The sequence below is a fragment of the Benincasa hispida genome, unplaced genomic scaffold, assembly GCF_009727055.1.
Source record: "Benincasa hispida cultivar B227 unplaced genomic scaffold, ASM972705v1 Contig2140, whole genome shotgun sequence".
NCBI lineage: Eukaryota > Viridiplantae > Streptophyta > Magnoliopsida > Cucurbitales > Cucurbitaceae > Benincasa > Benincasa hispida.
The window spans coordinates 1-13452 of NW_024064716.1; the positions used below are offsets into that span (position 1 = coordinate 1).

At 37.5% G+C, this 13452-nt stretch overlaps 1 long non-coding RNA gene across 1 annotated transcript; it reads right to left on the minus strand.

Moving 5' to 3' along the window:
- Positions 1-8: 8 nt before the first annotated feature.
- On the minus strand, positions 9-11651 carry LOC120069093. The gene is made up of 7 exons (XR_005479439.1): positions 11515-11651; positions 11338-11409; positions 10883-10950; positions 10730-10778; positions 10557-10641; positions 10361-10462; positions 9-10169 (listed from the first exon to the last, which is right to left on the minus strand). It is a non-coding gene; the product is annotated as an uncharacterized LOC120069093 (long non-coding RNA).
- Positions 11652-13452: the final 1801 nt, after the last annotated feature.

Below are 13452 nucleotides of genomic sequence, written 5' to 3' on the forward strand. Positions count from 1 at the left end.
CTTTGTCACTATGGATGTCACATTCCTTGAAGATGAACCATTCTTTCCCGTTAGTCGTCTTCAGAGGGAGACCACGAGTGAAGAGACTAACAGTTCCACATACTCCGTACCTATTAGCTTCAATCTTGAGACTAGTTCTACTATTCCTGAACCCATTCCTGAATCCAGCCTACCTAGTCCCGAACCTGTCACTGATATTCCAGTGTCTATCCTCCCCACTAGACAAATGCCCTGGATAACATACTATAGGAAGAATCTCAGAAAGGAAACCCAGGAAATTCTTGTTGTTCCATCGGAAAGTGTCCAAGCATCGGAACCAGCTCAGGTTCAAGATCCTGCTATTTTAAAGAAGATTCTTGAAGAGAAACCTGGGTGCATAGAAGGTGGTGAGACAGACTCAGAGAAGGCTGAAATTACAGGAGGTAATGAAGTGCTGGAAGACTCTCAGGAAGGTAAAAAATTGCCTCAAAAGTTTGTGGAGAGAGGCCGACAAAGACTGGCAATTATGATACCACTCTTGATATGCCAATCGCTCTAAAGGAACCAGGTCATGTACAAAGTACCCTATGCACAGTTTTCTGACCTACAATAACTTGTCTCCTGTTTTTAAGGCTTTCACTACTCAACTGGATGCCCTAGCAATACCTACCAATGTGCATGCAGCCATGGAGGCTCCCGAGTGGAGAGCAACACTAATGGAAGCAATGAGAGCTCTCAAGGCGAACCAAACTTGGGATTTAGTGACTTTCCCTAGAGGTCACAAGACAGTTGGCTGCAAATAGGTGTTCATGGTGAAGTATAAGTCTAACGGAACGCTCAAAAGATATAAGGCCTAGTTAGTTGCTAAAGGGTTTACTCAAACGTATGGGATTGATTATTCAGTAACTTTTTCTCCAGTGGCTAAGCTCAACACGATCCGAGTTCTTCTGTCTGTTACAGTGAATAAGGATTGACCTCTACATCAACTGGATGATAAAAATGTCTTCCTTAATGGTGAGTTAGAAGAAGAGGTTTACATGAGTCCCCCTCCAGGTTTCGAAGCTAAATTTGGAAACCATGTCTGCAGACTCAGAAAGTCCTTATATGGGTTGAAACAGTCTCCGAGAGCGTGGTTTGATAGGTTCACAGTGTTTGTTAAATTCCAAAGGTTTGTTCATGGGCATTCTGATCATACATTGTTCACCAAAAGATCACTTTCAGGGAAGATTGCTGTTTTGGTAGTGTATGTCGATGATAACATTTTATCAGGGGATGATACGATAGAAATTGTTAAACTAAAATAGAGGATAGCAGGCGAATTTAAGATCAAAGATCTTGGTAGTTTGAGGTATTTTCTCGGGATGGAAATGGCAAGATCGAAAGCAAGAATATCAGTGTCTAAACGGAAGTACACTCTGGACCTGTTAAAGGAAACAGGAATGACTAGATGCAAACCCATTGACACTCCTATTGAGGTTAATGGCAAACTGAAAAACATTACGGAAAGAGTGCCTATAAATAAGGAGAGGTATCAACACCTTGTAGGAAAACTGATTTATCTGTCTCATAGTAGGCCCAACATCTCCTATGCTGTAAGTGTGGTAAGCCAGTTCATGCAGAATCCGTATGAGGAACACATGGAAGTAGTGACTTGAATTTTGAGATATCTGAAGCCTACTCCAGGGAAGAGCTTGGTTTTTAGAAAATATGACATACGGAGCATCGAAGCATATACTGACTCAGATTGGGCAGGTTCAATGATAGATAGAAAGTCAACCTCGGGATATTGTACTTTTGTATGGGAAAATTTAGTGACCTGGCGGAGTAAAAAACAAGGTGTAGTTGCCAGAAGCAGTGTTGAGGCAGAGTATAGAGCTATGAGCCAGGGAGTGTGTGAAGAAATATGGTTACATAAAGTTTTGGCTGATCTTCACCAAGACAATCTGGGTCCCATGAAGCTGTATTGTGATAATAAGGTTGTCATCAGTATTGCCAACAATCCAATACAACATGATACAACCAAGCATGTTGAAATTGACAGACACTTTATTAAAGAGAAGTTAGACCACGGGGTTATCTATATTCCCTATGTTCCTTCAGTCCAACAGGTTGCAAATGTTCTTACCAAAGGATTACCGAGACAAACGTTTGAAGCTTGTGTTAGCAAGTTGGGTCTTGCTAATATCTACACCACAACTTGAGGGGGAGTGTTGAAATATGGTGCATTAGCCCTAGGGGCATATTTTTCTTTTCCTTTATGCCTACTAAAATTAAGGTTTCCCTCATTCTATTTAATCTGAGTTTGGGGTCTCTTGTATGTATGACATTAAAATAATAAAAACTTCTCTATCGTGGTTTTTTCTCCCTGAATTAGGGTTTTCCACGTAAACCTTGTGTTACTTCTTTTCCCTTTCACTTTCAATAAACAGAAATGGAGAAAACAAAAGAACACGGAACACACTCCCAGGGCTGGTACTCTCTCGCAGCTTATGTGTTAGGGACGATGGAAATGTAGATCATTTGTTTCTTCGGTGTCCTTTCTCCTTGAGGGAGTGGAACCTTTTGCTCAAAGCCGTTGGTTTAGCTATATGTTTATCCAAATTTTTATTGGAGTGGCTTACTGAAAGCTTTAAACGGGTGGAATCTCAGTGGTAAAGCAAAGGTGTCATGGAGATGTTCAGCTCAGGCTATGTTGGAGGGCAAAAAAAAAAACACTATTCAATTACAAAATGAAAAGCTCTATCTCACATAGTAGAGAATTCCCTTTAAGCTTAGTACTCACTCCCACGCTCCATCTGCATGTCACCTTCCACTAACTAACGGTAGTGGCAATTTCCCTTTGAACCCCTCCTATAGTATGTATCCACAATTGGAGGCCTCACAACCTTACATGACTATTTCAACTACCCCTTTCCATTTATCCTACCGGTACGCAGTACCTTATCCCATGATGTAGTAGGATTAGGGTAAATTAGAATATCTTAGTCAAATTCTTAATAGATTAGGATTAGGATTAATTTCCATGATTGATTAGGATTAGTATTAGTTTCTTTTATTAATTAGGATTATGATTAGTTTGCTTTCCAATTCACTGTAAATAGAGGGACTGTCTTCTTGTATTGATAACTTTTGATTGATAATAAAGGCTAATTTTATTATTGGAAAATTTCCTCTTTTCGTCCTTTAGGCTATATCAATTTGATATCAGAGCCATGCTCCAAACTTAGTCATGTTGATAGAATCCTCAGATGTCGAATAAAGATGTAGTGGAGCCTCAGAAGTAGTCATGGTGTGATCTGTGGTTGAACTCTATCGGATAGGCAGTGTGCTCGAGTAAAAAGGAGTTAGCCTAGAGAAGAGTTAAGACAGATAGATGACTATTTAAGAGGAGGCTCGATGGTTGACTATTTAAGAGGAGGTAGACCGAGGGGAGGATTGTCAAGAATGCGACTCATTGACTAAATAATGGAATGGTCATGGATATATAAGTGAGAACGACTATCTACATTGGTACAAGGCCTTATGGTGTGGTACCAAAAAGCAATGCTATGAAGATTATGTCCAAAGTGGACAATATCATATCATTGTGGAGATAGGTGGAAGTTTTGATGTTCTTATCAAGTGGTACAAGAGCAACTTAAGTCTTATCAAAGGCTTTATTATCAATCAAAAGTTTTTTTTTTTTCAAAAGGAAACAAGTCTCTTCATTAATAAGATTAAATAAGATTGAATGAGACTAATGCTCAAAATACAAGAGAGTTATACAAAGAGCACAAAGCATAAGGCCTATGGATCAGGAGGCCCACTCAGGCATCTCAACTAGGTTGACAATCCCTTAGCGCCCTCATCATTTCCTACAAACTAATCTCAATATGAAATGGTCCGAGGTTAAAACACAACCCTTACAAAGAAGGAACAAAGAAACAAGGATGACAGCATTAAGGCGAAAACAATATAAAATACCACAAAATACCATAAACAGAGCAACGAAAGTGCGACTTAAACCGATACAAGAAGCAAATATTATGCTGGCAAAGTTACGCTCGCCAATTTAAGCAAAATTCTTGAATGGTATAGTGTTAGGATCCCTCCTAACAAGAATAAACTCAAGAACAATTCAATATAGAAATATATTGGAAAATGAACCAGATAACTCCTAGCCTTTCGAGAGGGCTAGACTCTCCTAAAATCACTAATTAGGAAATCCTACTAAATTCTTCACACTTCCCTCCAACCTCTTTCCTTCTATTTTTATTTTTTTTTTTTTGAACAAAAACAAGCCACTTCATTAAGATAATGAAAGCTGATACAAGTGAAAGAAAGGAAACAAATGTTAAAGCAAAACTCTAAAACATAACATAACAAGGATCAGCAAGTGCACCAAGACATCTCATCAACTAGGTTGACACCTCCATAGCACTCTCATCATCTCCTAACTCTTAAAGCAACGAGGCTTAAACTTAGAACTAAGCTGAAAGAAATCATGCCTGATACATAGGCTTACATCAGATGCGGAACTGAAAGATAAACTTAAAGCCAAAAACTAAGCTATTACAAAATCATGAAAGCGGGATAATGAAGGCATTCCAATTGAGATTGATGTCTTGAATGGAGAAATCTTTAAATTCTTTTGCAAGGGAGCACCAAGAAGAGGTGTTGAGATGAGCGATATCAAATTTGAGGGGGCTAAGAGATACTTTATCATGAAACACTCTTTGATTCCTTTCAAACCCTTTCCTTCTATTTAAAATTCCTAACAAATGTCATATCTAATTACTCATATGTCCCTTTTAATCGCCCTACTAATATTCCACTAATTATCCCAATATATTCCTAACTAGAGGCCTTACATGTAGCCTTCAAATTGCTTGGACATGGAGCATCACGAAGAGGCATTCCTACGAGCAAATTCAAACTGATCCATCCAGCCAAAGGGTTGATCATGAAACACCCTTTGATTTCTTTCAAAACACAACTCAAACAGCAATGCCTTGACTGCGTTGATCCAGATCAATCAAATTTCTATTGAAATGTGGTCTTATAAAGAGCTGTTGCACATTTCCTCTAAAATAATTACTAATCACCCCTGAAATGTTGAAGATAGTGAATAATTTCCACCAGCAGTTTACGGAATATGGGCAAGTGGAGAAGAGATATTGTAGATCTTCTCTGTGCTGTTTACACAAAGGGCAAATGGAGGGGGATAAACAACTAGAAGGCAACTTATGTTGCATTATTTAGGAAACATTTAGGTGACCAAAAACCATTATCCACATGCGAATGTTGATACACATTGGGCAATTGGACTTCCATAACGCTTAATAAGACAACTTGTCCAAAGGGGAAGAGGGAGATAAATGTGCCAAGAGAGATTTTACTGAAAAAATTCCACTTCCTTCTAATGACCACGATCTTCTATCAAAGGCTTCTATCACTTTCCTAGCTGAAATTTTGCAAGCAATCCCTGATACTCAAAAATTTCCTCCTCCTTAAGCAGGTGATTGACCAAGAAGCCAAAGAACTTCCCAATAATCAGCTACCGATCCTTTTAGAAGTCAAGCTACTTTATAGAGTCTTGGGTACCAAATATTAAAAGGGACCACACCTTCCCATGTATCTAACCAAAAAGCAATCGGATTGCCATTTCCAAGTTTAAATGTAGCCAAAACATCCATCTTCTGCCAAGTTCTAGAGATACTTATCCAAGGACTTCTCAAGCTTCTTCCAACTTTACCCGCATGCCAATTGAAGGAGTCTTTACCATGGATGCTTCTAACTACCTGACACCCTAGTGAATTTTCTTCTTCAATTTATCTCCAACCCCACTTGGCTAAGAGAGCCAAGTTCTTTGCCTTAAAGCCCCCCCAAACCGAGGCCTCCATCAGCTTGAGACCTTGTGACAAGATCCCACTTCACCAAATGGTTAATCTAGCTACCATTATGGCCTTCCCAAAAGAAATTACGTAATATTCTTTCCAAGGTCGATATGACAGTTTCTGGCATTAAGAAAGTTGACATGTAATAAGTGGGAAGGTTGGATAACACTGATTTACACAAGGTAGCTCTCCCTCCTCTAGATAGATTGAATCTCCTCCATTTGTCTAGTTTAGCATGAATTCTATCTACTAAAAGTTGAATCTCCTCCATTTGTCTAGTTTAGCGTACAGGTTGCCAAAAAGAAACCTGTTTAGGGCATCCCCCAATGGTAAACCAAGGTAAAGGAGAGGTAGATGATCAGCTTTGCAATTGAAACTTGCAGCATTGGGCAGTAACTCATTCTCATCCACATTCACAACACACAAGGCTGATTTTTTCCGGTTCACTTTCTGACTTGAACACCATTCAAACAAATTCAGTTTACTTTAGTTTTGCAAGCATATTACAGTAAATTTGCAAAATATCGATGTGTCGTATGCGAATTGAAGGACAAAAACATGCGTCTTCTCTTTTCCCACCACAAACCCTTCGAATAGTCCATTTTGATGAAGTTTATCCACAAAGAGCCCCCAAGACTTCGCTAACTAGAAGAAATAGGAAAGGCGAGAGGGGATCACCTTGCCTAATTCCCCTTGATGCAAAAATTCTTCCTCTCAGTCTACCGTTAATGAAAATTGAATATCTAGGGTTCTTGACACAACCCATTATCCACTTGATCCATTTCTGATCAAACTTTTTATTCAACAAAATCTTCTCTAAAAAGTCTCAATCTACGTGGTCAAAAGCTTTGTCAAGATCTAGTTTGAGAATAATCCTTTCTTCTTTTTAACTCAATACTCCATTACTTCATTAGCTATTAAAATTGGATCCAAGATTTGTCTCCCCTCTATAAAGACATTTTAGGTTGGAGCAATAATAGAAGGCATGACTTTTTTTAATCTTTCAGCAAGAACCTTGCAAGTTAAGTTAGTGAGGCCGATTGGCCGGAAATCCTTAACAGCAATGGCATTCTCCTTCTTTTGAGCTAAACAAATGAAGTTTTCCTAGATACATGCATTTAGTCTTCCATTCTTGTAGAAACCTTCAAATAAAGATTGGAAATTCTGCTTCACTAAATCCCAAAACTTTAGGAGAAATTCTACTGTGCAACCATCTGAAACTGGAGCTTTACTCTTACCAAGTGCCTTCAAAGCCGACTTAGTTTCTACCTCTGAAAATCTAGCTGTAAGAATAGCATTCTGGTTTGAGGTAATACATGGCCACTCAAAGTTCAATGGGATGTGACGAGATCCGGGCATTCGAGCGTATAAGTGCTCATAGAATCCCAAAATTAAACTTTCGGTCTCTCCAAATGATTTGGTTGGCACTCCTTGGTCATTCACCAATTCAGTAATTAAATTTCTTCTCTTTTTAGCTGCAAGAAACCAATGAAAAAAGCTGGTATTTTTGTCTCCCAACCTTATCCAATTTAGCTTGCTTTTTTTGCATTAAACTTAATTCCTCCCGTCTGTATAAAGACATCAATTCAGCCTTCAAAGATGTTCTAAAATCATTTTCAAGGTCAGAAAAGTGGACTGATTCAGCCAAGGCATCCCATTTTTCAATTTCTTTCAACTCCTCTTCCTTTCCTTTTTGCAACTCCCGGAAATCAGCAAACCAAGCTTTATTTGCAATTTTCACCTTTCTCATTTTAGCACTAAGAACAAAACCAGCCCACTCAATAGAATGACAACTTCTCCAAGCTCTTTCAATGGCTTGGAGCATTCCTTATTTAGCAACCAGCTATTGCAAATCAAATAGGGGAGGGACCCCAACGAAAAGAACCAGCTTCGAGTACAAGAGGGAAATGATCTGAAAATAAGCGAGCTTGCCGGTTGTCTCTAGTGTTTCAAACTCTTCATCCCAACCTTCAGTAAAGAAAAACCGATCAATTAGTGACCTTGCAATAGAGCTGCCTTCTCAGGACCAAGTAAACCTGCCATTGGAAAGAGGAATTTTCAATAGTTTAGCTTGATCAATAAAATTGTTAAACTTTCACATATCTTTGGTGATTCTTCCAATAGGAAAACGTTCATGAGCCCATCTAGTGATGTTGAAATCTCCTCCAATGCATCGTGCTTCTAAACAATACTATAAAGGGATACTAGCTCAGGCCATACATATTTTCTCTCCTTCCTTTAAGGGTTTCAGTGACCATAAGCTTGCTCTTGTTCCATATTATCAATCAAAAGTTATCAATACAAGAAGACAATCCCTCTATTTATAGAGAATTGGAAAACAAATTGATCCTAATCTTAATTAATTAAAGAAACTAATCCAAATCCTAATCAATCAAGGAAACTAATCATAATCCTCATCATTGATTTGACCAAGATACCTTGATTTACCCTTAATCTACTACATCATTCTATCCCTTCCAAAAAAACTTGTCATCGAGTTTTAAAAAGAAATGCATATTATTAAAAAAATAATAATAATAAATAAAGACCCTCAACATTAAAATATACTAAAAACATAAAATAAATAAAAAAAGTAATCATCTTCCAAGCCAATTGAGTCCAAATAATAGTGTGCCTTGAGGAGAAAATTGCTAACTTGAATAAAAGAAGCTCCCAGACGTCCAAAATTGAAAATGGATTGAGTTTATTGTTTAAATGGCCTTTGTTGATTTGTAGTCGGGCTTAGTTGAATTAAGGAAAAAAGTGATAAGACCCAAAGTTGGGTCCGATTGCATGGGTCATGAGGTCAAAATGAAGGGAGTTGGGTTGGAATGTGTAGATTACGAGTAAAAAAAAATACCAAAATAAAACGATTCAGGTTGGATGGGTATTGTGTCGAAAAAGGCGCATATTTTTCCTTCTCGTCTTCTTCTTCTTCGCAAGCAACAACACTACCTTGGATCGCAACTTTTTCTTTTGCCTTGTCGAGGACTACAAATAGGGTTTTAGGTGTCATCATCCCATCTTCTTGTTTCTTGCTCGTGATTTCGTCAATACATAGGTTGTGCAACCTTGAGTTAGGATTTTCTTTTTCAATTGACTTTTCTTCTTCGTCGCCCACGGCGTCCTTCACACTCGAGTCCTAGATCTCAACATATTTTCTTACCACTCTCACACTCAAGTCTCAAATCTTCTAGATTTTCTGTTTCATTTGTTTCTTGCTTGGTTTCATAGCTTCGGCTAGGCTCTTGAATTTCATGTTACTCTCAATATTTGCAATTCTAGCCTTTTCGAATTCCTTGTCGTCTTCTTGAAGATTGTTCCAAATTTTGCGATCATTGTTTTCAAGATACCACGAACATTGGTCATTCACTCTTTTTCTAATTTCTTCAAGTGCTCCAAGATTGACGTAGGATACACGCAACTACTTTGTTAGGTTCAAGATAATTGTAGTAGGAAGTGTCAGGTGTTCTTGAATAGGCTTCCACCTTTCTTGGTCATTTTTCATAACTGTGAAAGTACTTTCTAGATTTGGACATTCTTCTAGCATCGTAGAACGTCATTCTTGGACCATTCTTCAAATTTCTTTTTGTTCTTGAATTTATAGGGTTCCTCTTAATTAGGTGTGTATCGTTCAGCAACGAACACAGCCCACAAAGCTCCCTCTTATGATTTGCACTGCCAAGAGTTTCTCGATCTTCCACCAATGGCAGCCAAGGTTGGCCCAAGCATTCTCTCTAATACCAAATTCATGTAGCCTAAAGGATAAAGAAGAAAAATCAAAGTATTAATCTAAGAAGACAATTCCTCTATTTATAAAGAATTAAGACGGAAACTAATCCTAATCCTAATTAATCAAAGAAACTAATCCATTCCTGATCTTAATCAATCAAGGAAACTAAGCCTAATTTTAAAATTTGACCAAGATGCCCTAATTTACCCTTATCCAACTAATCACTCCATCACTCCACACTCTTTATACGATATAGCATATCCATGAACATTTAAATCGATGCTTCCACAACGATGAAAATCAATAAATTTTATATGTAACAGATCAGTGACGGAACAGTTAAAGCCTGTACTAATTATCTCACACATCATATCAGAAGGAATATATAAATTAATGCACTAATAAATTATATAATTAGCAGAATTATAAAAATAGCATACTAATAAATTATGAAAATAGCATACTAATAAATTAAAGCACTGCAGTTGCTGGAAGTATCAGAATTGTATGCAGAAACTGTCTATAGAACCTTATGGGGCAATTAAGGGATATTCGTGATGGACCCTCGATTATGTCAGAATCTGTAAACAAAAATAGAATTATATTATACAAAGCACTAGGTTACTAACATTCAGAACTATAGCATAAAGAAATGTGAATATATTTAGGCCAGACCATCCTAACTGAATAACGAATTATAATGATAAATAAATAGAATACACAACAAAGAACAAAAGAAGTTTCCACCTGCCCTTCATGATTGTAGCTGTACCTGAATCCACAGTAGAAACAACTGGCTGTATATAATCTTGCAGAACAGAGGACTCAGGTGATGGTGCGGTACCCATGGTGGCAACTGCTATAACATAATGACCTAAACAAAGATTAAAGGCCCTTTTAGGGGTATATTCTAAAGACTAAAATAATAAATACAAGATGCTTAACTTTGGGATTAGACCTCAACTTACCATTGAAGCTACCAATTGCTTGGAGAAGATTTGATCCTAATTTAAGCATATGAGTTATATTTGTTGGAAGTTGTGGTCCAGTATCCTTTATTAAAAAAAGAAAGGATGCTGGTAAGAAGATACAATTAATAGAAGTCTTGTACAAATCGTTTTTTGAGTGCATCTAAACTAACCATGTAGACATTTGTCCTTCCGTTGACTCCCTTCCCATTGACAAGGAAGCTATACATAAAACAAATGATAATTAAAAAAAAGGAATTAATTTAGCATAGAGATAATTGAAGTTAATTCCATCTTAAAGGGAGGGATTTACGTATTAGACATACTTAACTTGTGGAGGACTGATTATGCATGCAGACGTCTCAGTATTATCTTTTTGAGCAACAAACAGTCGCTGCAATGGGAGATCAATTAGCAAACACAGAATTTGAGATAAAGAATACCGGTTTAACTACATTTATCAATAAGAATAAGAAATATTTGAAGTTTGATGGAGTTATCACTGACGTACTATAAACAAGCAATATTGGCCAATAAGCTTCTCTATTCTCATTCTACTAAAGGGTAATACATTGGTTACATCCATTTGAATCCCAAAAACTCCAGTATATGTTATTCGGCTCAAAGGTATATCCCATTCCACAATTCACACAAATAAGGTGCCTCTTCATGTAGACCAACAGTCAAATGAAAGAACACAAGCTACTAAATACGTAGTTTAAAAAAACTTGTTACAAAAATTTCCCAGTTCCACTAGTCTCTGAAATACATAGGAACTTACTATTTTCTCCTGCGGTTCATATTGGATTGTCTTTACAATATTGAAATCAATAGCAAATACTCCATATCCAGGCTAGCACAGGGAAAACGTAATGTCATTGGGTATCCAAGAAATAAATTTAATAGTCAAAAAGAACTCTTTTAAAGGAAAGAGTTCAGCAGAGAGACAAGTACCCACCTTAACTTCTACAGATGCAAGAATCTGACCCAGCTTCAAGCGAGGAAAATATCTGGGTGCACATGCAAATAAAAAGAAACATTTCAAAATAATCAACTCAAATTTAGCATTCCCAAGAAACTGCTGGGATTAATGCCAGCTGGGGGTATATTAGTGATTAAACGGTATGTCTGTTGGTGATTGATGGTAATAAATAATTTGAGTTATAAAAAGTGGGGGAGGCATATTTTGGAATAGTCTCTTTTGGAGAGAACTAAGGCTCTAGTGTCTAGTAAGCATTTTTATTCTCTTTTGACAGTACAATACATCTGAACCCCTATATAATTCATTGATGATTTTCTTTTAAGTTTGGGTTCCTAAAAATTGGTACCAGAATAATTATTTCTTGAGAACTGATTCTACGTTTGGAAGAATATTTTAAGAAATGAGAAATATTCTGCAGAAGATCATGAATGAGTTCGTAGCAATTATATTGAAGAAAAAAACGAGACCATATTGAAACTCAAGGCTACGGAAAAGGGGCAAAGGCAGTGGGAAGCCATCCAACTGTATACTACTTGCCTAACGACAAGTTCGGAAGAAATTTTCCTACTGACCACCATTAAAGAATAAAGAATTGACAGTTATTTATTCTTTTCAAAGTAAAGAAAGGAAAAGGAAAAAACTTTCTTCACTCTCCTTTTTGTAATCTTCTCACCTAGTTGTCAAAAACATAATGGTCTGTAGAAAATTCTCACTCACTGGGAGAAGGTATGTATTACTTCATCCAAGTTCATCAAAAAGAATGATTAAACAGGAAATCGAGCAAAGGAGACCATCGGGACGTTCCGGATGTTATTTGGGTCAAAACAGAGCATTTAGCAGCAACCGAGAGGCGAAAAGAAAAGACTGAGCTCAAGGCAGCCTGGCACCAGGCACGGCACATTTCCAGTAGGCACCCAAATGGTGCAGCGCCGCGGCACTCTCCTATGGCTGCGGCAAGGCCGATTCATGGGCAAAGGATCATGGAGTGCCGCAACACTCACTAGGCGTTGCAGCACTGCACTCCGGCAAGGGGACATAGCATCGCGGCGCCAGCACGTCTTTTTTATAAATATCAGCCTCGATTTTAGGGTTGAGAGACTGGAAAATCAGAGGAGGTAGCCACCAGCTTGTTTTTCTTCTTTCTTTTTCATCTTATAGCTTAGGATTTCATTATTTTGGGTTGTAGTTTATGGATTGGATGGTCCCTGTCATCTCAATCTTGTCTATGGACCGAAGAGGCAAGTTTTTCTAGTTTTTGGGAGCAAGAACTTATGTAACTTTTGTGAGACTTCTTTTAAATGGTTATGCATTTAGATTTATGGCTCTTTGAATCTCGAATAATCTAGATGTATGTTCTTGAATGGATTGACACTCCTCCCCTTGAATGTATGTCTTAGCTAAAGATTTTTAGCTTGTGTGTCCTTTCTTGTTCATCTAGCTAAAATCTCGTAAGTAGCAAGGGTTAATTGTGTGAATGATAAGGAATGTAGGCTATCCATAGACCTTTAGTTGTATGCTTAACCTAGATTCAAAGATAACTTGATTAATCAATTAGGCAATCCAATTGACTTAATCACAAATAGAACCCTAGAACTTAATGCAAATGGTTTTAATTCTATATGGACGCTATCGAACCCAATAGGACCAAATCATTTAGTTTGATTAGGGCTTAGCTTTAATTAATAACTAGGGCATTTGCTTGGTTAAAACCAACAAAATGGCTGCTTGTAGCATTGATAAGTTGGTCAAGTCAAGTAGATCGTGGTGCAACCATAAATCAATTGTATGTTCAACTAAGAGAGGTCAATCAAAAATTGCATAAGAATGCCTCTTGCTCCTAGAACTAGAATCTCCAGTCATGGATTACATTTACCCACATTGCTTTTATTTTCATGCACGATATCACTCTATTCA